This window comes from Rousettus aegyptiacus, unplaced genomic scaffold (genome assembly GCF_014176215.1).
Source record: "Rousettus aegyptiacus isolate mRouAeg1 unplaced genomic scaffold, mRouAeg1.p scaffold_m13_p_1, whole genome shotgun sequence".
NCBI classification, from domain to species: Eukaryota; Metazoa; Chordata; class Mammalia; order Chiroptera; family Pteropodidae; genus Rousettus; species Rousettus aegyptiacus.
In genome coordinates this window covers 87,165,700-87,192,611 of record NW_023416284.1, presented here as the reverse complement: position 1 = coordinate 87,192,611, position 26,912 = coordinate 87,165,700, and the positions used below count along the sequence as shown (strand labels likewise).

Genomic DNA, 26,912 nt, shown 5'->3' with positions numbered 1-26,912 from the left:
ATGGTGGCTATCCTTCCAGTCCTCGTTCTGTTGCCTAGTAATGCAGACTTTCTCAGTATTAATCCTGTGAGCACCTCTGACACACTGCCAGTGTCCCAGGTGAGTATCCTCAGGTCAGAAAACCTATTAGTGGGTCCTTCAAAGGGGTGTCAGGTTTCAGTCTCCTTCCTTCTCACCCAGGTGGCAGAAATCCCCTCTAGTTTTTACAGAGTTTTTGAAATATCCTCTTCCCTGGGCTGGGAAGCCCCCAAATGCGGCCAAGATCCTCTTCTTTCAGGAGAACTTCTGCAGCCTCACTCTCCCTCCTGGTAATCTTCCACCACCCGTGAGTGCAGGTCCAGCCTATTTTGCGGCTTTGCCTCTGTTACCGGCTTCAATGTGGCTCCTTTATATTATCAGAGATTGGTGAAATCAGCTGGATTTCAGGTGATTCTCCACATTATTTTATAATTTGGTTGTAATTTCAATGCAGACCTGGGAGGAGGTGAACCCTGCATTTACCTAGTCTGTCATCTTCCCAGTACTCCTCCTTAGATGTTTCTTGTGATTCATTATTATATCTTCTATTCTTATTATATTTATGTTTGCCATTAAATTATTATATATATGTACATATATATATTTAGCATGTTTATGTTAGCTGTTTTAATATAGTTATCTGATAATTCCATTATGCCTGCCTGCCTTCTGGATATCTCCAGATATTTGGTTATGAATCAAATTTTCTTAATTTTTACCTATCTAATAATTTTTGATTCATTGATGGAACTTTTACATTTGCGAGTACTGAATTTTGTATTACTATGAAAAGTTTTTCATGTTCTGTTTGGTCCCTTTTGTTTGTGCTGTGGTCTTGAAATTGCCTTCAAAGAGAAAGCCAGGGCGATTGTAGGGCTCACCTCATACATTTCCTTATTTCAGGAATTAGTTGTCTATTGCATGTCCAATACATAAAATTAGTGTGTGTGTCTGTGTGTGTGTGTGTAGTTTTGTAATTGTATATATTTGGAGATTAAGTCCAAAGTCTGTAAGATACTTTTAAAGAAAAAGCATTGAACTTCAATCCAGATGGCATGTGTTCTAGTCTCAAATTATTCACAATCACAGGTGTATTGAAATGTTGCAGAAATATTGCAAAATCAGACTGACAATAAACCAACCACCACTAGGAGTTAGAGAACTCAGGTTTATTACGCTGGTGATCCGAGAAGAGCTAGCGCTCTGAAGATCTGGGCCCCGAGCTCAGGGGCAACTTTCCTTTTATAGGGCTTATCTGAGCTACTAGACTTGGTTTGGGCTGTTTGATTGATTTGTCCTTAGGTGATTAGAGACCACAGGAGTTGCTATGGGGTACAGGTGGGTTGAGGGAACAGTTTCTATGGGCTATGGACAGTTAACAGAGCATAAGATTTTCAGACAGGAATTTAGGCAATACATCTGTTATCTAGACAGAACAATCAAAGGGGAAGGCGAGTCCTCAGTTGATTTCGAGATCACTCTGCCCTTCAGCCTATGCAGCAAGCATGTCTACATGATTACAAGGTTAGCCATTTGAGTAGAAAATTCCTCTTCAATACCATTCCTCTGAGCTTAGATGTACCATCTCAAAAAAGCCTTTCTTGACCTCACTGGATTGGCCTGGTACCTCTGTCATATGCTTTCCTAGTGCCATGGATTTTCTGTTTTGTAGGTCTATCCCAGTTGTAATTATGGGTTTGTTTGTCATCTCAGAGAGACCATAAGATCTTAGAGGGCAGAAGATATCATGCCAGTCTTATTCACTACTCTGCAGAGCCTAAAACAGGACTCTGATCACAGGCCTTCAAAAATACTTATATAATAAATCTGTGTAAATTTAAAAAATAAGTTTATCATATCAGTTATTATTGCCAGCTCAGTAACCTTGGAAAATATCTATAGAACCCCTATATCTCAATTTATTTTAAATCTGGAAATTGAAGAGATAGATGATTGGATACTATAAAGGTCCTCATATACTCTAAAATCTGTTTCTTTAATTTTACTTGATTATTATAACTATTTAATAAGGAAGAAAAGACAATAATTTTCAGATTATAAATTAGAAAAACAATTTCAAAGAGATTGTGTCTAAGGTTACATATATAAATAGTAGAGAAGCTGGGACTCATATTCATTTAGCAATTAATAATACTCTAATTGAGATATCCCTTCTATCATAACTTAACCCCTCCTTACATGTTTTTCTGTATATTTGTGCCCTTCTTCCTCACCTAGATTGTCAGTTTCTTGAAGGCCAAATCCCTGCATGTGGCCTAAACGGAGTAATGGACAAAAAATATATATATTTATTTATTCAATTTGATTCTCTATAAAAAACTTAAATTTGGGCTGCACATCTGGAAACATTCCTTCTTAAATCCCTCTGTACCCCATGTGCCATACAGGACTTGTCCTGGTGTAAGTGATCAAAGCTGGCTGTTAGATAAATGGATGATTGATGTATCAGAGTTCCACACACTTGACTTTCCAGTCTAAATGCTGCCACACCATAACCAGGTTCTATCTAGAAGAATGGGATAGGAAGTCCAGGTACAGGTACTGGGAAGTCCATGTACAGATGTGTGGATTTCATTCCTCCTATCTCTCCTTTTTCAATTTTCTATCCTGGCACTAGATTAATTTTTCTCAAAGCCTTACTTAATCAGATGTTAAAACCCCCTGTGCTTTATACAAATGCATAGATAACATAAATGTGTAAATCTGTGGTTATAAAACAATAGAATGGGTGATTCTTGTAGCAAATCAGAGTTAAGCAGGCCTGTTAATAAAGTTAATTTTCAAATGATAATAAAACATAGTTCTGAGCAAATCAAACATGTGTACATTGACCCCAGCCTGTGGTCTGTGAATTTGTAACCAACCCTGCTATGAATAATTTACTCAAAAATGCATTTCTCAAAAGTCTTCAATGTCTTCTATCTAGTTATGTGAGAATATCCAGATTTCCCTGGAATCTGGGCATACAGGGTCCTCCAAAGGTTGGTTCCAGCCTGCCTTCCCAATTTCTTCTTCCTTCTGTTCCCTTATATGTCATCCCACATTCCTTTTTAACTCTGCTATTGGCTGTTCGTCCAAGCAGCTAGCACTTTGTCATCTAATTCTGCTCATGTCATCCCATTTGCCTGTAATATGTTCTCAGCCCTTTGTCTAATGCAGGAATTCAGGACCTGCCTCAGCTACATTCTCCACAATTACACTTTTTAAAATGATTCCTGCAGAGTGTGTGTATAATTTTGTCCCTTATATTTGCATAACCCTTCAGAGGACATTTTATTTATCCCTTGAACCCATTTTATGTATCTTCACCACCAATTTACAGATAAGGAAACTAAAACATTGAAAGCTAAGTGAGTTGAGTAAGGCTCTATAGTTATCATCTTCACATATGGCCTTTCTGTAAAATTTTACCTGGTCTTACACATCCAGTGTTAATCTACTCTTCTACTCTTCCTTTGAGTTTTAAAATTGATGGCATGTGCCTTATCTTTCTGATTTTTGTACTTCCACAGCACTCCTCCCAGTGCTCAGCAGATAGTAGATGATCAATGAATGTTTGAGATTTTAATAAAGTTTATACTAAGTAGATGTATGTGTGTGTAGTGTGTGAGCAGGAGACAACATCCAGAGCAAGCTGTTGGGAAATAGAAAGAAAGAGGGCTTTTAAACCTAGTAATATGATTCAGGTAACATAGTGTCATTATTCCTCTGCACTAGGCATTGATAGTTGAAACTTGCATTCAGGACTAGTTTCCCCCAAATTTATTCTTTTTCATCTTTAATTTCTCCATTGATGATGACTGCATGGCAGCCACTGAAATAGGCTAGACTCAGCAACAAAGTGTGTCTCCCCAAAATCCCTGCCTGTAGCTAGATCTATCTGTACATGGACAGGACCCAAGGACTGATTCTAAGGAAACTGAATGTTTTAGTTTTAATAGCTTGCACATGTGCAATTCATGGTAGACCAATTGCCCTAATCATAATGCCTTCCAGGACTGTTGAACAAGGCCTGCCCTAGTCTACCTGCCAGTGGTTCTCCTCATTGTGCCATTGATGAACAGATGAATTGTTCTTACCCTAAAACTCCATAAGGTCCTGCTGTCCTTTTGCCCTCCTGTCTGGTAATTATGATTCTTAGCTGTATCGTATCCCTTAAAGCCCTGATTAACCTGGAATTTTTTCGCAGATTGCACATGATCTGGCTCTAAGATTATGCATGATATGGCTTTGGAATTAGTAACTCTGCTTTGGAGCCAGATGGACCCTGGAAGACTGGGGTGTCCCCTAGAACTTCCTACTTGTGGCCCAGAATATCCCTACATGACCTGACCAAGGGACCAATACTGGAGAGACTACAAAGCCCAGCCAGTGCAGCACACACATGTGCAGTTGGCTCCCATCCCACTGGTTTTCAGACATCCAGGATTTCTAAGCCTGTGAAAAGGGTGCCACCACAGCTTAGCAGTCCATATTTCTGGGGTTTGTGGTTCCCCACACTTCAATATTAGTGGAGAGGTTTAAATGGTAATTATGATCAGACCACATAAGGGCCTGGTGTCATTTTGCCCTAGGGCCTGTCTGGAAATCATGATTTTCAGCTTTTTCTCAACCCATGGAGCACTGATTAGACCAGAATCATGTACTAGATCCTATGAGATCTGGCTCTGCAATCCAAGGAGATTTGGATCAGGGGAATTAACAACTCTGTTTTGGAGCTGAATGGACCCAGGCAGCCTGGTGTGTCCCCCCAGATGCACCTACTTTTAGACACACCTTTACTACATGGGCCAGACCCAAGAGCTATCTTAGCCAAGTGCAATTGGCTCCCACACCACTGACATTCAGGCCTCCAAGATATATAGGCCTGTGTGTACAGGGGCCACCCTGGCCAGTAGGCCGTCTTCCTGGGCCAGTAGTTTCCTGCACTGCATTTCTGATGAGGATGCAGGGAAAGTCTTTTTAGCTAGACATTTTATGAACCTCTACCTGGGAAATAGATACACGGAGCCTCTGTGGAATGAAGTTTCTCAGGTGTTTCTCTTGAGGTGACTTATCAGCATTTCCCAGGATGGCAAGTTTAAAGTATTCCCATGAGATGAGGCTTCAGGTGTACAAGCATCTCTCTTGTGGAATAGGACCTTGTTAGTGCAGTCTGCTCCCTGAAGTTTCTACTTGTGCCCAGGTAAGTCCCTAAAAGACCAGGACCTATGGACTGATCTCAGGGAGCCTAGATGCTGGATCATGCTTCCCCGTACATGCAAAGATCACATCTGAGTACCTGCCCTTAGTCATTAGGACATCCAGGACAATAGAATAGGGCCTATCCTAGTCTATCAAGTATTATTCTGGGGCCAGCAGTTCCTAGTACTTTGACATTAATGAAGTGGTTTGAATGGTGGTTATGGTCAGACTTCATAATGTCCTGCTCTTCTTCTGCCCTGAGGCCCCAGGCAGTTATGATTCCCAGCTGTTACTTATTCCATTGAGCCATGGTCAGGCCTGGAATGGCTTCCAGGGTGTCAGGAGATCTCCCTCTGAGACTGAGAGATCTGACTTCAGACAAATTGGTAACTCTGTCTTGGAGCTGGATGGATCTTGGAAAGCCAAGGTGTCCCCCAGAGGTCCCTGGCTGTGTCTAAGACTACACAGCTCAGACCCAGGGACTGATACCAGGGCCCCCAGCTGCCTAGTTAGTGCTACACATATATACACAGTTGGAACACATAGCATCTAGCCCCAGGTGTCCAAGACTTCTATAAAACAGATGTTGTCCCAGCTCAACACTCCTGATACAGAATGAGAAAGGCCGTTTTAGCTATATTCTTTTATGGCTCCATGCCAAGAAGATACACAGGGCCTCTATGATAGTTAGATGTCTGTCAGCCAGGCCTCCCAGGTGTATCTCGTGATTACAGTCAGCATATCCCTATATAAAGCTCAGCTAAAGTGTTCCCATGGAATCTGGCTTCAGGAAAACAGCCTCTTCTTTGTTGGGAGGGTGCAGACTTTAGTAGCATGTTGTGCCCCCTCGTAAATCCTTACCTGTGTGCTGGTCTGTCCCTACTCATTCTGGACTTCAGGACTGTTCACATGGAGCCTGGATGTTGAGTCATGACAGCCCAAACATGGAAACTTCTTACTGGAGAATATACCCTCACTTACCAGACCCTCATTTCTTTGTACAGGGCCTTCAGAAACCTACCATCTGCAAAATCTGGCTTCAGGGGAATTAGTAATTCTGTCTTGAAGCTGGATGGGCTTTGGTAGCCAAAGGTATTCCCCAGAAGCTTCCAGCTGTTTCCTAGGCTATTATTACATGTCCCAGACCCAGGGATCAATATCAGGGAGTCTGGATGCCTAGTCAGTGAGGCAAGCACATGCACAGTTGGTTCCCAGAGACCTGTCTTCAGCCTATGAAACAGGGCCACCCAAGCCCTGAAGAACTTATCCTGATGTCAGTGGTTCTCTCTGCACCTCACTCTTGATGGAGAATGGGGAAGGTTGATTCAGCCAGACCCTTAATGACACTGTTCTGGGAAGATACACAGGGCACCAGTAGGTTTGAGATCTCCCAGGTGTTTCTTATGAGCTGACTCCCAGCACTGCCCAGCCTAAGGAAGACCTATGAGAATTGGCACCAGGTAAACAGCAATCTCTTTTTCTAGAAAGGTCTAGACCTCTATAGCTTTGCATGTTCCCATAAATCCCTGCCTGTGGCCAGTCCTCTCCTTGTATAGTCAGAACACATGGAAAGATCCCACGGAATCCTGATGCTGAGTCTCATCGCCACTCATGTAGGCAGTACAAGCACCTGTCCTCAATTATCAGGTTCTCTAGGCATATCATATAGGGCCTGCCTTAGCCCAGCAGGCATTATCCTGGGACCAGCAGTTTCCTGCATCATGCCTTTTGAGTTGTGCTTACCCTCAGACATCATAAGGGCCTGCTATCTTTTTCACTGGGACCTGTCTGGCAATCAATTCCTAGCTCTTATCCTTTGGAACCCTGGTCAGATTGAAAATACTTTCTATGATGTTACTAGATCTGCCTCCAAGATCGGCAACATCTACCTCCTGGGAATTAATAAATCTGTTTTGGATTGCAATAAACACTGGTAGCCCTGGGTATTTTCCAAAAGTCGCTGCCTATAGTTGGCTGTATCTTTACTAGTCCTAGACCCAGGACAGTTCCTAGGGAACCTTGATGCAGAGACAGTGCTACAGGTGCATGAGTATTTTGCTCCAGCTGCACCTGCCTTAGGCATTCAGGACCTCTAGGCTTATGAGAACAGGGGGCATCTCAGCCAAGCAAGCCATCTTTCTGGGAACAGCAGTTTTCCCCACTACACTCCAGATGTGGTGTGAGGAAGATTGATGAGCTAGATCCTTTATGGCCCTGTGCTGGGAAGATATGCAGGGCCTCTATGGGAGTCAGTTCCCCCAGGTATATCTGAGAAACTGACTCCATTGCATTGCACATGATGGCAAGGCTAAAGAGTTCCCATGAGCTCTGGCTTCAAGAAAACAAGCATCTTTGGACCATAGCAATGCAGAGTTTTCTCCAAAAGTCTCTGCCTCTGGTTCGATGTTTCCCTACATGGCTCAGATCTAGAGACCTATCTCAAAGAAACTGAATGCCAAATCATCAGATCTCATGCAAACACACTTTTCACACACACACACACACCTGCCTTCAGTTACCAGACTCCCCTAGCCTAATAGATAAGACATATTTAACATACCAGGACATATACTCGGGGGCAGAAATTTCTTACATTATGGGTGAGATTTGATGGTGGTTACTATCAGACTCCATAAGGCCTTTCTATTCCTATGGGCCTTGGGTTTTTCTGACAATAATTCGCAGACATCTCGCATCTCATGTAGCCCTGGTTATGCATGAAATAGCTTACAATATCCTGCAATATCTTGCTCCAAGATCACGCAAGACTGGTGTTAGAGGAATTAGCAACTCTGTTTTGAGTTTTTTATTTTTTTTTAATTTTAACTTTTTAATTTATTATTATTTTTAATTAATTATTTTTTAATTCTTTAATGTCGCTACATACTTGAACCCTTTTATCTCATCTACCTTCCCCTGAAAACTCCTAGTCTATTGTCCATGTTCATGAATCTCTGTTTGTACAGTTTATTTGTTGCTTTTAGGTTTATATCCCACATATAAGTGATATGTGGTTTTCAACTTTTTCTGTCTGGCTTATTTCCCACCATACATTGCAGTCCCACCAGCAGTATATGAGGGTTCTTTTTTCACTATATCCTCTCCAACACTTGTTATTACTTGTCTCGTTGATAACTGCTATTCTAACAGGAGTGGGATGGTATCTCATTGTGGTTTTATCTGCATTTCCCTAATAGCTAGCAATGTTGAGCATCTTTTCATATATTTGTCGATCATTTGTATGTCCTCTAGGGAGAAGTGTCTGCTCAAGTCCTCTGCCCACTTTTGGATTGGACTATTTGTTTTATTTTTGTTATTGTTATTGAGTTGTATGAGTTCTTTGTATATTTTTGGTATTAGGCCCTTATCAGAGGCATTGCTTGCAAATACATTCGGATGATTGTCCCTTTACTTCATTGATGGTTTCTTTTGCTGTGCAGAAGCTTTTTAGTTTGATGCAGTCCCATTCATTTACTTTTGCTTTCACTTCCCTTGCCTTTGAGATCAAATTTTTATCCTCTTTAAGTCCAAGGTCCACGAGTTTAGTTCCTATGTTTTCTTCTACATGTTTTATGGTTTCAGATCTTATGTTTAAGTCCTTAATCCATTTCAAATTAATTGTGGTGTGTGGTGATAGACAACAGTCTACGTTCATTCTTTTGCAAGTGACTTTCCAGTTTTCCAAGCACAATTTATTGAAAAGAATTTTCTTTCTCAACTGTATGTGTTTGGCTTTTTTTGGTCATAAATTATTTGCCCATATGAACATAGGTTTATTTCTGGACTCTCAATTCTGTTCCACTGGCCCATGTGTCTGTTTTTCTGCTAATACCATGCCATTTTGATTATTGTAGCTTTCTAGTATAATTTGAAGTCAGGCAGAGTGATGCTTTCAGCCTTGTTCGTTTTACTCAGAATGACTTTGGCAATTTGTGGTCTTTCGTGCTTCCATACAAGATGATGAGTTTTTGTTCTATTTCTTTCAAAAATGCCAATGAGATTTTGATGGGGATTGCATTAAATCTGTATAATGCTTTAGGTAATAAGGTCATTTTAACTATGTTGATTCTTCAAATCCAAGAACACAGAATATCTTTCCATTCCTTTGTGTCTTCTTCGATTTCTTTTAATAGGGTCTTATAGTTTTCATTATATAGGTCCTTCACATATTTTTTTTAGATTTATTCCTAGGTATTTTATTTTTTGTTGCAATTGCAAAAGGAATTATTTTTTTCCACTTCTTTTTCTGATGCTTCATTATTATAGTGTATGAACATTATGGATTTTGAACATTGATTTTGTATCCAGAGACTTTACTGTATTTGCTTATTGTTTTCACTTGTGTTCTTGTGGAGTCTTTAGGGTTTTCTAAATAGAGAATCATTTCATCTGCAAATAGTGACAGTTTGACTTATTTGTTTCCTATTTGGATGCTTTTTTACATTTTTCTCTTGCCTGATTGCAGTCGCTAGGACCTCCAATGTTGTATTGAATAACAGTGGCAATAGTGGACAGCCTTGCCTTGTTCCTAGTCTTAAAGGAAATGGTTTTAGTTTTTCACCTTTAAGTATAATGTTGGCTGATGGTTTGTTGTGTATGGCCTTTATTATATAAAGGTAATGTCCTTCTATACCGATTTTGTTAAATATTTTGATCATAAACGAATGCTGTATCTTGTTGAAGGTTTTTTCTGCATCTATTGATATGATCAAATGATACTTATTTTTAAATATGTTTATATACTGTATCACATTAATCAATTTGTGTATGTCGAATCATCCCTGTACCTCTGGGATGAAGCCCATTTGATCGTGGTATATAATCTTTTTAATATGTTGCCGTATTCAGTTTGCTAGTATCTTATTTATGATTTTTGCATCTGCATTCATGAGAAATATTTGTCTGTAGTTTTCTTTTTTTGTGTTTTCCTTACTGGGTTTTGGTATCAGAGTAATATTGGCCTCATAAAATGAGTTGGGAAGTATTGCCTCCTCTTCAGTTTTTTGGAAGAGTTTAATGAGAATAGACATTAAATCTTCTTTAAATGTTTGGTAGAAATCACTAGTGAAGCCATCTGCTCCTGGACTATTACTTTTTGGTAGATTTTTGATGATTGTTTCAATTTCCATACTGCTGATTGGCCTATTTAGATTTTCCAGTTTCTTGATTCAGTCTAGGAAGATTGTATATTTCTAACTACCAGTCTATTTCTTCTAGGTTATTGAATTTGTTATTATATACTTCTTTTTTATAGTATTCCTGCATGATCCTTTGTATTTCCGTGGTGTATTTTCTCCTCTTTCATCCCAGATTTTGTTTATTTGTGTCCTTTCTCTTCTTTCTTTTGTGAGTCTAGCCAGGGATTTGTCAATTTTATTAACTGTCTCAAAGAACCAGTTCTTTGTTGTATTTATTTTTTCTATCTTATTTGTTTGTTTGTTTTCAATTTTATTTATTTCTGTTCTAATTTTGATTATTTCTTTCCTACTGCTAACCTTAGATTTCATTTGTGCTTCCTTTTCTAGTTTTTTAAGGTGAAGCATTATTAGGTTGCTTATTTGGGCTCGTTCTTGTTTTATGATATAGGCCTCTAATGATATGAACTTTTCTCTTATTTCCGCTTTTGCTGTGTTCCAAAAGTTTTGATGTGTTGCATTATCATTATCATTATCATTCATTTCTATGCATTTCTTGATCTCTCTTTTTATTTCTTCTCTGACCAGTTATTCTTCAGTAGCATGTTGTTTAATCTCCATGTATTTGTGTTTCTTCCTGCTTTCTTTCTGCAACTGATCTCTAGTTTCAAAGAATTGTGATCAGAGAATGGCTGGTAAGATTTCAAGGTGATCTCTGTGTCTCTGTATGTGGTCAATCCTTGAAAATGTGCCATCTGCGCTAGAGAAGAATGTATAAGCTCTGTAAATGTCAATTATGTCCAGTTGGTCTAACGTGTCATTTAAGGATGTTATTTCCTTATTGATTTTCTGTTTGGATCATCTGTCCACATCTGACAGTGGGGCATTTAGGTCCCCTCCTGTGATAGTGTTTTGGTCTGTTTCTCCCTTTAGTTCTGTTAGTAGTTGCTTTATATATTTCAGGGCACCTTGTTTGGGAGTGTATATCTTAAGAAATGTTATGTGTTCTTGGTGCATAATTCTCTTTATCATCATGAAGAGTCTCTCAGTATCTTTCTTTACCTTTTTTATCTTGAAGTCTGTTTTGTCTGATATTAGTACCACTACTCCCACTTTTCTCTGAATGCCACTTGCTTCAAATATCATTTTCCACACTTTCATTTTCAGTCTATATTTGACTTTGGAGCTGAGATGTGTCTCCTGGAGGCAGCATATGGTTGGGTGTTGTTTTTTCGATCCAATCATCTTTTGCTTTCTGGTGGCTCAGTGTTTCCATTGCTTCTTTGTTCTTGTGTCTCTGTTTTCTTTATTTAGGTTGGCTTTTGTGGGTTTTCTCTCTGGTCCTTCTCATTTTATGTTACATATTTTGGTTCTGAATCTTTGGCATTTGGTTACCATTACGAATATGTAAAGGATAGTTATAAATATACACTCATCCCTTTTTCTTCTGCATGTGCCTTATCTCCATTCCCTTTTGCGAATTTGGATCTTTGCATCCTTTCCTTTTCTGTCATTGTTGTCTCAATTTGTCCCTATGTGTGCTGAACGTTCAATACTATCTTTCTGTGGCAAATATTTTCCCATCGTTTAAGCTTATAACGCCCTGTTCTTAGTAAAGGTGACACTCCTCTGCTTTAATTGCCTTACCCGTAGTTATGTATTTTTTTGTCGTTTTGTTTTAGGTGAGCTGACTCCTTTCATTATTTCCTCATAGTGGAGAATTTCCTCAATTTTTGTATGTCTGGAAAGGTCTTAATTTCTCTTACATATCTAAAGGAGAGCTTAGCTGGATACATTATTCTTGGCTAGTAGTTCCTTTCATTTACTAGTTCGAATATTTGGTTCCACTCCTTTCTGGCTTGTAAGGTTTGTGCTGAGAAGTCCGATGATAATTTAATGGTTTTTCCCTTATAGGGTACCATCTCCTTTTCCCTGGCTGCTCTGAGAATTCTTTCTTTGTCATTCATTTTTGATAATTTTAATACAGCGTGTCTTGGAGAGGCCTTTTTGGGTTGAGATAATTGGGTGTTCTGTTGACTTCTTGAATTCCAAGCTCCAACTCATTCCTTAGATTTGGGAAAGTCTCATCCACTATTTGTCTGAAAATGCTTTCTAATACCTGCTCCTTCTTCTCCCTTCTAGAATGCCCATTATTCTTATGTTTCCTCTCCTGATGGTATCAGCTAGTTCTGTTATTTCTCTTTTGTTATTTTTCATTCTTCAGTTTCTTTCTTCTTCCTCCTGACATATTTCTTGATTTCTGTCTTTGATATCACTAATCCTTTCCTCCATTTGGTCGACTCTATTTCCCAAGCTTGCTATTTCATTTTTCATCTCATCAGTGTGTTCTTTTTCTCCAGAAGTTCAATTTTTTTTTGAGGCTTTTAATCTTGCTAGTGAACTCATTCTGCTCAACTAGTTGCTTTTTTGTTCCCAAAATTGTTGATATGATTTTTTTTTTGGATCTCATAGAGTGTTTTTGGAAGTACCATCCTGAATTCTCTGTCATTTAAGTCACATATTTCTATGTCTGTCAGCTTATTTTCTGGAGATTTTTCTCTTTCTTTCTGAGCTGCCTTGTCAGCTTGCTTGTTCATGGTGTTTAATGTACTATTTCTTTGTCTGGGCATTAATGGAAGTATATTATGCTTTTTTTTTCCAGAATGATTTATTATATAAAGGTATCTCTTTAGCCTGTTGCAAAGGTTGCATTTTCCTTTTGGTTTCCATTAGGTGGCATCTAAACCTCTTGGATTATTGCTTTAGATACAATCTTAATAATGCCTTTTTTTCCCTAATAGATCTTCAATTACACTCGCTATCCTCAGTATCAATTCCTGTCAGTGTTAGCGACAGCTTAATAGTGTTTGTTCAGATTCCCCTGAGGCTCCACAGTGTTCGGTCTGGAAGATATGGGGGAGGGGATTCCTCTGTTTTGGGGGATGGAACCTGTGGCTCAACCTTATGTTTGCAACCGGGACTGATAATAATCAAGTGATGCTTCTCTGCTGTCTGTAGTTCTCTGCTGTCCCTACTTCTCTGCTTTCTGCCCTGGTCCCTGGGCACTGCCACTGGGTGCAGCTCATAGTGTTCTCAGGCAGGGCTGTTCAGGGAACCCACTGCACCTTCTCCCACCCCCTTCCTCCTTCAGGAGCTCTGGCTGTGAAAGGCAGCTTCTTTATTTCTCCCAGTCTACTGCCTGACTCACAAGGTTCTGACCTGTGGTAGCTTTATGAACAGATCCCATGCTCAGATGTGCTAGCGTTCAAGTTGAGTGGTTTTTTCTTCAGTTTTAGATGTTCAGTTTATTGTTGTTTAAAGGGGAGAGATCTGGAGACATCTCTCACTCCACCATGTCTTTGACATCAGTCTAAATTGTGCACTTTGAAATGATTTTTACATTATGTGAATTATCATCTCACTAAAAGGGATACGAAGTGATGTTTTTACTTTTGTCAATGTTTCAAAGGATCCAAGAGGCAATCATGACTTTTCCCAGAGGTTTCACTGCTTTGTGGATTTTGACCTCATCCGGAAACTATTGCAGAGTTTATAGCAAGAGGATCAGTCTAATAAGCAGGTATTATCTACCAATATTCTCTCAGGCTGTGGGCTTCAGTGTGGCTTTGTATAATGAGTAGTGTTTATGATAATATAAAATATTTAAGGGATTAACCATTTTGAGAGTTATGGAGTGTCCCTATTTTACTACCAAGGAAGAGAAGGGGCCACCCAGCATGGCTCCCTCCATATCAGCTCTAGCCAATGTTCTAAAGATTAAATAATTACAAAGAATTAAAATATTAAGAACTCTCAGAACAAAAGAGCCAGGTTATATCATTGACGTTACTATACATGGGATGTATTTAGCTTATTTTTTTTAAAAAAAATAAAATGTCTCAAAGTATTCTGGTGATATATAAGAATAAATTATTTCTGAAGAAAAATTTAAAAATATGTTTATATTTTGAATACAAGCTTTTATTTCCAAAAGGTAGTCTTAAAAATACACTCTATTGGAACAAAGAAAGTGTGGTCTTTATTATTTAAAAAGCAGATGTTTTAGGTAATCTTACCTGATATTATTTTATCCTTCTGTAGGTTTTATATTTGATGTTACCTTTTGTCTTTTTAATCTATCTCTATGCAACATTCATGATAAAAGTGTTGATCCCTTTTTTCTATAAAAGAATATTTATGGCAGGTCTACTCTGAGACACGTCTGAACCAGAGAATGGGGTTATATTGGGAAATAAAACAGACCACATACATCATGGAGTTTAAAGTTTACTTTATAGGATATAATTAATAAAGAGAAGGATGGTTTGGGTGCATGTTCCTGAAAGGCTTCCTTTGTGAAGACAGTAAGAAAATCTTGGAAAGAAAGATATTTTAGCTGAGACCTTGAGAATATAGCTGGACAATGTCTTGGAAATTTTGGTAGGAGTAGAAATTGTTTTAACAGATTAAGAGAACATGTGTAAAATGCCCTAGACAAAAGTGGATCATTGTCTCACTATAAAGGGAAAGCAGACTGAACTGCAAGTAACTGGAGTGGATTGTACTTTAGAGGGCTGCATGCCAGAGTATTCAGAGTTTGAAGCCATGGTCGGTCCTATGGTCCTTTTTCTAAAGGCAGTGGGAAATCAACCACAATGGTAAAGCAGAAAGGACACATGATAAGATACTTATTTGTAAAAGAGGCCTTTAGGTACATACTAAATTGAAGTAAATATTAGAGAATATACCCATAGAAAATTTACACAGGTACTGTGAATTTTAAGTGTTCAGTGATGGCTGCTCTCATAGCTCGATGAAAGAAATGGCACCTCAACTTGGGGAAATGAGACAGGAATAATGGAACCTTCCCTTTGCAGACACCATCTCAACCAAGCACAGATGTCTTACATGGGTCCTGATGTGATCATCTTGAAGAGGATCCCAGTGGTCAACTTTGGGGCAACTTAAGCATCAAAATAAATAATGAAGAAAGATTAAATCATATTGAATAAAATAAGAATCATCAGTTTATTATTACATAACAAATACATAAGGGAGAAGAGCCTTTTCTTATGGTAGGAAGCCAAATTTAAATACTGAAGCAATGATGGAAGCAAAAATCACCATTTGGCAACCATCATAGAGATGATTGATACAGGTAAGACTCATCAATAAATACAAAGTCTTCTAGGTGAAAGTTGAATGGAATATTGACATAAACTCAGAGGGAAAAGCACTTTTGTATGTGAAGAAACCTGACAGAATTTTCATCCAGTTATAAAATTGATGGGGTGGATGGACCTCATGTCACCTGAAGGGATGCACTGAAGACAGTGCAGCATCAGGTTGGGAGTCTCCTACAGGGCCCACATCTGCTCAGGGAGGACACATTGGGCAGATCTGAGTTGGAGTAATCTGTACTCTTTAAATCTGTGAAAGATGTAAAAATGCGGAAAAGTCTCAAGGACAGTTCCAGAAAAGGAAAAGTGAACAGGAATGGAAGAAAATCATTTGAAATGGGTCTATAGGTGGGATTTAAGTATTAGACCATGTTGATATCCTGATTTGGGGTTATATGGTGGTAACTTAGGGGAGTGTCTTTGTTTTAGGGGGAAAAAAACACTGATAAGAGAAATGATATCTTTGATGCCAAGAGTAATTTGGGGAAAGGTATCAGAATAACTATCATTTTTGTGAAGGGGTAAATGTAGCAAAGCAATAATCACTGAGGAAGCTGAGCGAAGGAATCGGTACTTTGTACTGCTATTGCATTATTCCATAAGTTTGAGATTATTTGAAAATAAATTACTTTTTTAAACAATCTGTCCATACGATGTGTGTGTGTATATACGTGTGTGTGTTTATACATATATATGTATATATATAAAATATATGTATAAATATATATATTTGTGTGTGTGTGTATATATATTATATATTATATATATATAATATATAATATATATACACACACCTTACTATTGAATTGCACACCTGAAACTTACTGGATTTCGTTAACCAATGGTCACCATAATAAAAATAAATAAACAAACAAACAAATAAATGAAATCACTTTAATGAGCTATAATTAAAAAATAAAATAAAAATTAAACTATCTGTTTTTACCATGACAGTAAAACAGAAACAACATAAAATTTTGATAGAGACACTAAGCCCTACTCAAATCCAGCTCAGCCAGAGTTGTGAAACTAATAGCCTTTATAAGAGTCTGAATGTTATTAAGGAGGTACTGCATAAATATTATATTAATAGCTATCTTGTCTTTGATGTCTTGAATGACTTCAGGATGCTGTGCGAAATGTGAAATTTTGGAAGTCCATTTTCCTCAAGAAGCCCTTTCTCTAATGGATACCTACTGTCCTTTGTCTAGGCGGCAGGCCAAGGAGAAGGCCGTTTGCTTGTGTAGCTGTCTCCTCCAATCAATCAAGCCTCATGACCCATCAATACCACTACTTCTCACTGGTGCTCCTCAGATGCAAGCTTAGTTTTCAGTTGTAATTTTCTGTCTTTGATTGCACTGATCTGAGTCTGTCTGTACATGTATGTTTTGAGCGTCATGTAAAAAAATGCTTAGACAGAGTTTCAGGGTCATCCCTCTAGCTCTGTCCCCTCTAGAATTCTGTTGGGGGAATTTTAGTACCTCTGGAGCATGAAGGATTGATATGGTCTTGGCATAGATTACCTGGTGAAATGATCGGAGAAGATGCAATAATTTCCTCCTTTTGTGCCAGCCTGGAGCGGGGATAAAAGCAGTCAGGCACTTCCACTCAAATTAACAATAATATATATAACTCCAAATAGGAACTATACCACACTGAAATCAAAAGCATCATATAGATTACACATTTTGTACAAATTATCAGAGTATGATAATAATTTGAATCAAGCAGAGATAAAAAATAAAGCTTTCTAAGGAAAAATCCTGACATGTCAAGCATCATGATGATTAGAGAGACTATACATTTGTTTACAATCAATGAGAAGAAGTAACTTTGTGAGTATGTTGGATGAATGTAAAACTTTAACAAAACATATACACTTTCTGAATCTGAAAATAAACCAAGAAAGTAAAGAAAGTGAAAATATTTTGGCTTTGGTATATATAAAATATTTAAACTTAAAGTAGTGTCATGAGTTATAATACACCTATTCTTCAATCTGGCAATATTTTTTCCAACTACTTGATGTTGTAGAAAACATGAACCATTCAAAATTTAGCGAAAGCATGTGTAAAAGGATATCCACTTACCTTTGTGGCTTGGCTTGCATGGCTTTGTCCTCAACTCATTACACTGGAAGGTCCCAATATTTTATACGTTGTACTATTATTGTTCATGGTTTTCCTCTCTCTGAATTTGTATTGGGATTGCTCCTAAGAAATAATCCTGAATCCGATTTAAAACAAAACAAAACATAATTTTCCATGCAAACTCTCAATGAAGAAATTTTTTAAAAGAAAATAAGTCTTGCCCAAGTCGAGAAAAGAAGAACAAAGCATGAGAGAACCGTGCAGAAAAATGAGAAGGTCTGTGCTGGCTATTTTAGAAAAATGTCCACGAGAAGTCAGTCCAGCCCCCTCCACAACCATAGAGGCGCGAGTAAGAAGCGTTTTCCCCGCTTGACGTTGCCCAAGTGGTCCTGAAGCCGCGGTGGCGCCATGGTAGGTCCTAAGGAAACCAAACTCTGCTCCTCGCTGTCCACAGAGAAACGTGCATACCTCCACGCAGATCGGAAAAGAGAAGCCACTAAGAGCAGCTCACGACCCTTAGAGCTCACTGGTTAGCGGTCATCTGGCGCCTCCACCAGGCCTTTCGCTGCACAGACTTTCATCATTAGGATTATTCTATTTCTGTAATTTGCTAAACTCAAAGGGAGTTGAGCTCAGTATCATGTGTCTTGATGGGAATTGATGGGAATAACAAGAAGCAAAGAACAAGATCAGTATGCAAAAGTTAATTACTTTCCTATATACTAGTAATGGACAAAAAAACACCAAAAAAAAAATGAAAAGAAGAAAGGAAGAAAGGGAGACTGGAAGGAATGAATGAAAAAAAAAGGAACTAAAACAGAAAAGAGAAGAAATCATGAGGTATAAATCCAACAAAGTATGCATAAATCTGTGAGTAGGAGACTGTCAAAGACAAAAATTTAAGAAAACAACCTTCCCAGCTTGATTGATTGATTCAGCATAATCTTAATAAAAACCCTAGCAAATATCTTTGCAGACTTTAACAAACTGTTTTTAAATATTGAGTTGTATAAAGAATACTGAAAAACTAACCTGAAGAACTCATACTCTCAATTCTGAGATTTATTTTAAAGTGACAGTAACCAAAGAGAGAGCATGGCATTGGTGAAAGAAAAAAATAGACAAAAAAGAGTAGAATAGGGAGTCCACAAACAGACACAAGAAAAAAATAATCAACTGATCTTTGTCAAAGGAGCAAGGTAATTGAAGAAAAGATAGTAAGTATTTTCGACAAACAGTAACAGTACAAAATGATGACCACTTGGGGAAAAAAAATGAACAAAGACACAAACTTCACACCTTACATATAAATTTACTTAAAATCATTCACGGCCCATGTAAAACTATAAAATTATGTTTCCAGAATTATGATTCTAAAAAAAAAAAACAGTGGACAAATTTCTGTGATTTTTGGTTTGGTGATTAGATTTTATATACAACCCAAAGCACAATCCATGAAAAGCAAACATTGATAATGTAGAGTTTATTGAATTACAGTTTTTGACTGTGAAAGACAGTATTCGAAGAAAATATTTGCTAAACACATATCTGAAGGACTTGTATCCAAAATATTCAAAGAACTCACAAAACGTAGTGATAAGAAAAACAACTCCCTGAATTTTATACATATATATATACACATTATATATATAAAATAATAATAAAACAGCAATACATTCCTATTTGAAAGACTTAAACTCCCAAATTAACAATACCTATGTATTTATCCAACTGGCATGAAAAGTTATATCTACATAAAAACCAGCAAGAAAATACATGTGGCAGCTTTATCCACGATGAGCATAAGTTGGCAACTTCAAAGAAACCAAAGTGTCCTTCAACAGGTTAACAGGTAACCAAACTGTGACACAGTGACTGGAGACCTCGAGTCAAACATAAGCTGCAGGAATAGGAGATGGAGATATGGGAAAGGAGACATGGGCTGGCTGTAGTCATAGAGGCTCCAGGCACAAAGAGAAGATATTGGCAAAAGGCATATTGCATAGAGCCTTCTGAGGGCAGAAATGGATGCAGGTATAAAAGATGGAGACACCTGAGGGCTGGCATGGGCTCCTGTGAGATAACTTGTTTACATTGAGTCTCCAGTAATTCAACAATTATGGTTGAAGATTTCTTACACCAGCCCTGATTTCCGTGGAAGTTTATGCTCTCAGATTTCTGTTCTAAATTGTTATTCTCTGTATCAATCTCTCTCCAACTTTGGGAGTAGCATTTTTTCCTGTGACCTCCATTCTCTGACAGATCTAAGAAGAATTGTTGATTTTTCAGTTTGTTCGACTTTTTATTTTTTGTTAGGACAGAGTGATGACTTCCAAGTTCCTTGCATGCTGGATGGGAACCCAAAGTATGTATATGTTCTTTCTTATTTCTTTATTTTGTCAAAGTTTTGCTTTTTAAAAAATATTTTGAGTTAAATAATATTTCTTTATTTCATTCCTAAAGTCCATTATTTCTTAAATGTGCATTCATATTTGCTTTATTTTTAATGATTTGAAACTTCTAGTTCATTTGGGTTTGTTTTCTCCATGTTTTAGCTTACAAAATTAAACAATCAATTCCTCATTTTCAAACCTTCTTTATCTCTATTAATTGATTAAAACCCATTGCTTTGGTCACATCCCACAGTTTTATTCCTTTAATTCTTCATAATAAATGACTCAATAATTGGCAATGAACTTTTATCTTATATGTTATACAGTATTTATATAACGTTTTTGCTTTAATCGCATTCAGCATGATTTTTTTATTGCTGTAACATTAGTTTATAATATTATATAAGTTTCAGGTGTGCAATATTATAATTTGACATCTGTGTATACTGTATTATGCTCACAACCAAACATCTAGTTTCCATTGATCACAATATAACTGAGTCCCTTTACCTGTTTTACCCTCCCTCTACCCACTTCCTCTCTGGAAACCACTGATCTTCTGTCTGCCTCTATAGGGTTTTTTGTTTGTTTGTTATTATTATTATTTTATTTATGCTTTTATTTTATATTCCACATATGAGTGAGATATAAAATATACAGTATTTGTCTTTTTACATCTGACTTATTTCATTGGTATAAAACTCTCAAGGTCTATCTGTGTTGTCACAAATGTCAGGACATCATCCTTTTTATGGCTAAGTAGTATGTCATTGTGTGTGTGTGTGTGTGTGTGTGTGTGTGTGTGTGTACCATATTTTCTTTAACCATTCATTTATCATTATTATGGAGGTCTTTTACCTGAAGCAAAAGTGTACAAAGCTTTGATTAATGTGACAGAATTAGAAAATGGCAAAGCTATTTTAGAACAGAGGGTTAATCACTAAAGTCTAGCATAAAGTTAAAAGAGGAAAACACGTTAAAAATAACTACTCAATTTGGTAATGAACTCACAATATAAACTATATTTTTATGGTTTAGTTTTATTTTTAATATCTGATTATCATTTTTTATTTTGATTCCATTATAGTAAGAACATGTGGGCTATTTGACAGATCAATTTTGCAACTCTGAGATTTTTTCTGTGGCCAACTACAAGGTCATATTTGAAATATGTTCTACAGGTGTATTAAAATGAAATAACATGTCTTTGCTTTAAGAATTTTCTATGGCAGGTGTTATAAAGCTACAAATGTGCTGTGATTTCTGAGAACCCAAAACAAAAAAATCCCAGAGACTTAAGACACAACAGGTTTATTATTATTTTCTCTCAGTATCTCCACCCTGGGTTGTTTGACTCTAGGAATACTCACTATCACATGTAATTCAGGGATGCAGATGCTTCTATCATGTCAGTCATTATGACTGCAAAGGATGAGAGAGAGCAAGAAGTTATACATTGGATATTAGATTGTTTTTCCTGGAAGTGAGACATCAATTCAATTCATACCCTATTAGGCAAAATTTGTCATCTGGCCTTGCCTTGATGCAAGGGGACTGGGAAAGAAGGGAGACTCATGATTCTATACTGTGGAGCTTGAAAAAGATAGGAAAGACTATTATTCTAAGATGAAGTGGTCTTCACTGTTTGTGAAAGAGCAGAATGCAGAATATTGCATAGCTTACCATTAGGTATAGAAATGAGAAATAAATTTGCAAATGATACAAATGGTTATTTATTGGGAGATTGAAAAAGGTAAATTTGGAATTGAGGTTAAATGAGTATATAATATAATTTTGACTATTGAGACATAAATATTTTATATATGCATAATAAAATAAATAAAATGAAGAAAAAATAACATTGAAAAACTGAATCAATGATCTTAATTTTTTTATAAATATTATATAAAATGAATATAGAATTTAAGTTGTTTGTAAGGAATGTGACATTAAAGTCATAATTTTAAATGTACACCATCAGTTGACTATATTTGAAAGATGCTGATGCTGTTGAAGTCCAAATATTTCTCTGGAAGTTTAATTTAGTTTTACCAATTATTAAAGTTGAGTAATGATAGTAATAGTTATATTTTAATCAATTATTAAAATATAACTGGATATAGTATTAAATGTTTCATGACCACCATCTTTTCCCATAAAACTGTCTCTTAATGATAATAGGATGGCATTGAATGAGAAATTCCTTAATAGTGATTCTGAATATATATATTAAAATCATAGAATCTGGATATACATATACACACACACACATATATATATACACAAACACACATATATATGTATATATATGTATATATGTATATATATGTGTGTGTGTGTGTGTGTGTGTGTGTGTGTATAAACCTCAAGAACTGGTTAAGCCTGTTTAGATTTAGAGCTCTAAGGAAACAAATATGTCAATTAGAAACATTAAATATTATATAATTTGTATTTTTAATCTTTGACTTGGGGTACCTAGTACACTGGATATGAGCTACTTGAAACAGACTCTCGGAATAAAGAACAAAATCTTTGTATAGCTACATCTCAGCTCAACAAGGAACATACTGGGGGTCTTGAGAACGTGTTACAATGTACATTGAGCCAGCTGAAACTGCATTCACAGACAATAGCCAATGCTTCCTGGCTGAAACCTTAAATGTCCTCCATGCACATGTGGAGATACCAGCCCTACAGAGAGCAAACAATGGCTCAGCTGCATATTGTGGTCTGTGATCTCCAGAGAGACACACCAAGTCTGCATGTCTTCTTTCACCACTGCTGCCTTATGGTATATTAAATTTCTCTATAAATTTGATTTCGATTTTTAATTTTGTATTCCATTTGTCTCAGTCTAATCATTAATTGACAGAACAGTATTTTAATTTCCAAGTCTTTATAATGTATAATGTATAACAACTTTTTCTTTTCAGAATTTTCATAAATATTTTTATTTGTTTATCCTTTTTGGCAATAGCATTTCTATCTCCAGAATACAATCAGATGGTATTTATATTGGAGTCAAACTCAGTTTATAATTTGATGAGAGGATTATCGACCTGTTGATATTGTTGAATTTTCCTATCCAAACATGTGGTCTCATTATTTTCATTTATACAAATCTATTTTCATGTTTTTTAAAGAAATATTTTACACTTATTTCTTATTGATTGAATGTTTAAACATAATTTTCTATAAATTCTGCCAATGCCTTTTTTACACTTTTGAGCATCACCTGATATTGTCATTAATTCTATTAATGTGATTAATTGTGTAAATAAACTTACTAATGCTGAATCACACTTGCATTTTTGGCATAAAAAGCACTTGATTATGAATTAATGTTTTCATGTATTTACCCAATGTTATCTAATATTTTATTTATATTGTATATTTATATCATGTACATCATATTTGTCTGTAATATTCTATATGGTTCAAGATAGTCAAGGTTCTGATATCACTCTTACATACCTTTCCTAAAATCTATTGGGGTGATTGTATACTTCAAAATTCTTTAATAATTTAAGTAGCATTGGCTTATCAATTAGTTCATTAGTAGAATTTTCCTCTTGGACTATATGAACTTTTTGATTTTTGTATATGTGTGAAGGAATTCTTGGATAAATGTCTCTATTTACTCTATGAATATTATTCGTTTTAGAATATCTCTCTAAGGATAAATGTTGATAAAAATATATATTCTTAGAATATATATCATCTATATTTACACATTACTGTGCATTCAATTGTATAAATTTACTTGTTTTTCATGCTAATATTTGACTTCATGTCTTTCCTCCACTCTAACCTCTTGACAAATTCTTCGCAAGCTGTCTGTGTGACCTTATTTCTCTGTTCATAATTAAAGAATGGTTCTGATCATAATTTTGGGGTTTAACAGAAAATTTTATTTTCATAAGAAGAACATCTCAGGAAAGCACAGAATCCAGTAAGATATATGTGCTTTGCTATTGGTCCCTCGTGTCTTAGATCTTTGTGTCTTAGACCTCTGCATTCCCACACCTTCCTTGTGAGACCCTGCCTGCTTCTAGGAATCACGGGAAAGAAGAATGTCTCCCAAAGACTGTGATCTGAGTCACTGGAGATGCTCATTAGAAAGTTGTAATCATTTTTGGTAATTTTTAACTGGGACGATTTTTTAAAAAAATCCTCAGCACCCCAGCTATATATTGTCATTGCTGCAACAGGTGAAATGATAATAGCAGATCTACAGAGAGGTGAGGTCATAGGATCACAAATTTATATCTCAGACCTGGTTGACTTCCATCCATATACTCACAGCCTGTGGGCATATTATATACTTAATGCAGACAGTGATTATGTGATTAAAGGTAATATCTGGTTTCTGCTGATTATGGTGAGACTGTTTTCCTTCATGAACACCCCTCAGAAAGGGGCATTCAAGGAAATGCAACTTAATAACCTTGGATATTCATATTAGAAAAAAAGTCACAGACCTCAGAAGTTTTCAGAAATATTATTTTCAGAATTATATTTTATCTGATTTCAAATAATGTTCTAATGCCATTTCAAGGTATAATAATCATTTTAGTAATATGTGAATTTATTCAGTGAAGAAGTTTCAACACCTCCTGATTCATCTTTACCTATATTTTAATATCATTAACAATTCTGACATTGAAATAATTGTATTTGCTATTGTATAGTTAATGATAATTATTTTTTTGTATAGTTAATGATAATTATTTTCTTCTCTGTAATATTTTATTTCCTATTCATGTTTTATACCCCTTGCTTATATGCTACTTTTAGTTAAGATAGAAAATGGTCTCATTTTTAATGCCAACATGGAATCATTTATACACTTAGTAAAGTCCTTTGGTTTTAGAAGGTTATTCTTTTAGGATTATACTAAAGTCAGGGCATTTGTATTCTATTTGGATCTCTGAACCATTATAGAAAATATTTGCCTATAAAATAAGTAATTAGATTTAAATTAAAACTTGCCACACACAATTAAAATAATTAACCATTATTTAAAAATAAGTTAAGATATTAAAAAAATAATAAATGTGGGATATTAGGAAAACATAAAGCTGAGACACATAGTGTAGTGGTAAGGCACATTGTCAACTTCTAGCTCTTCCCTTACAAGGAAGTGATTTTAGAAATGCCATTTAGAGCTTTCCTGTGTCTCAAATCTCTTCACCTGTAAAATGGGAAGAATAAAGCCATTACTTCATTGAATTATTATAAAAGTTATATGTTAAACATTAACAATAGTTATATAGTGGAGGAATACTCTTTTTGGAGCAAAACTCTTAGAGAAAAGAGAAATAGATATAAAAAATTATGGGCCGGCAATTTCAGCTGCCATGGTAAAACAGACTACATGTTTCCTTGCAGAATCTTCTCACTCTGATTAGGAGTATCAGTTATTGGAAAATGACTAATGGCCTCCAATGATTTGGTGATAGAAAAGATCTTATCTGACCGTAACTGGATTCCTGGAGCATTTCTTCCTACTTTACCACTATAGCTTCTTTTGTTTAACCAGATAGATTTTAAGGTCCATAGGTTTTATCCTCAAGCACCTGACTGTAGCCAACTCCTTGTCCCTCCTCTCTAAAGGAGGCCCCCAGACAATGGCTATTTTAAGATTGAAACGTTTCCTCAGGAATATTGGATGCAAAGTTGTTTTCTGTGTTCAGAGTTGGATGGGGCATATGCACTGGCATCACTTCCTTTTGAGTATCATCCTAGCCATCACCATCAGCTCTAGGAACTCTAGAAGCTCCTCACTACATGGGACCCTCCAACAACCTATGCTGGACTTTGAATATTCTGGTAAATAGCATTTTTCCTATGTATGTGACCAGCTAATGGAATAGCAAAAATATCACAAAGAAAAAGGATTTGGGAGACTGTTCTGTGATCATTAATATAGAATTACGCTATCACTACATATATCACTGTTATCATCCTATCATAATGTTCTGTGTTTGGAACCCATAATGTGGACCAGAAGCTTTATGGTTTTCATCCTGTGCAGGCAGAAGCGGCAGATCTAGCACGTTCATAGGACCAATGTCTAACCCAGATCCATCCCTGAATCTAGAATCACCCAAAGCATACATGTCTAGTGAGCACTTTATGTCATTTTACATACTCTTTTTCATATTTTCATTACAGTTGGCTCTTTTTCATATGCCCATTTGTTGGCTGGTGAATACATATGCACTAAAAACTGCATGTTTCCCTATAGTCAATGCCTTTGTTCTCATGAGACATGACCTCAGTATGTCTAGCTGGGCTTTGCCCACTATGAAAGTATAGAGGTAAGAAATGTTCAAACCTGTAGAAAATTTTTATAAGTTTATTTAAGCCAAACTGATTATACATGCTCAGAAGCGAGATCTCAAATGCTCCCTGAAAAACAGTTTTTCAGCTTCTTTTATGCATTTGAAATTAAGGAGGGAACATAAGGAAGAGTACATGAAGGTGGGAGAAAGCAAGGCAGAGATTGGGTTACTGGATAATTAACAAGATTATATACTCTCTTGAGGATGGTTACTGCTTATATTCAAAAGTATGTTAACCTAGATGCACTCAAACAATGGTCAGGGCTTACTTAAGGCAAAGATAAGACTTTTACTAAAAAGTTTTATGCCTGGGGTATGCTACCCATCATGACCTGCCCAGTTAGAAATTTATAATCAGATTACCCTATGAAGTTACTTTCCATAGAACCCCTTTTTTTAATCTACAAAAGGAATACCAAGTTCCTTAAGATGGTCAGATAGTTCTGCATTTTATGTGGTTTCTGTGTATTTGTTAACTCACATTTTCCTTGTACAAATTTAAGAACCACAGTGAATGGTTATGTAACATAGTGTGAACAACACA

At 36.4% G+C, this 26,912-nt stretch overlaps 1 pseudogene; it reads left to right on the top strand.

Annotated features, from left to right (window-relative positions):
- LOC118612503 lies at positions 1 to 26,342 on the top strand (annotated as a pseudogene).
- Positions 26,343 to 26,912: the final 570 nt, after the last annotated feature.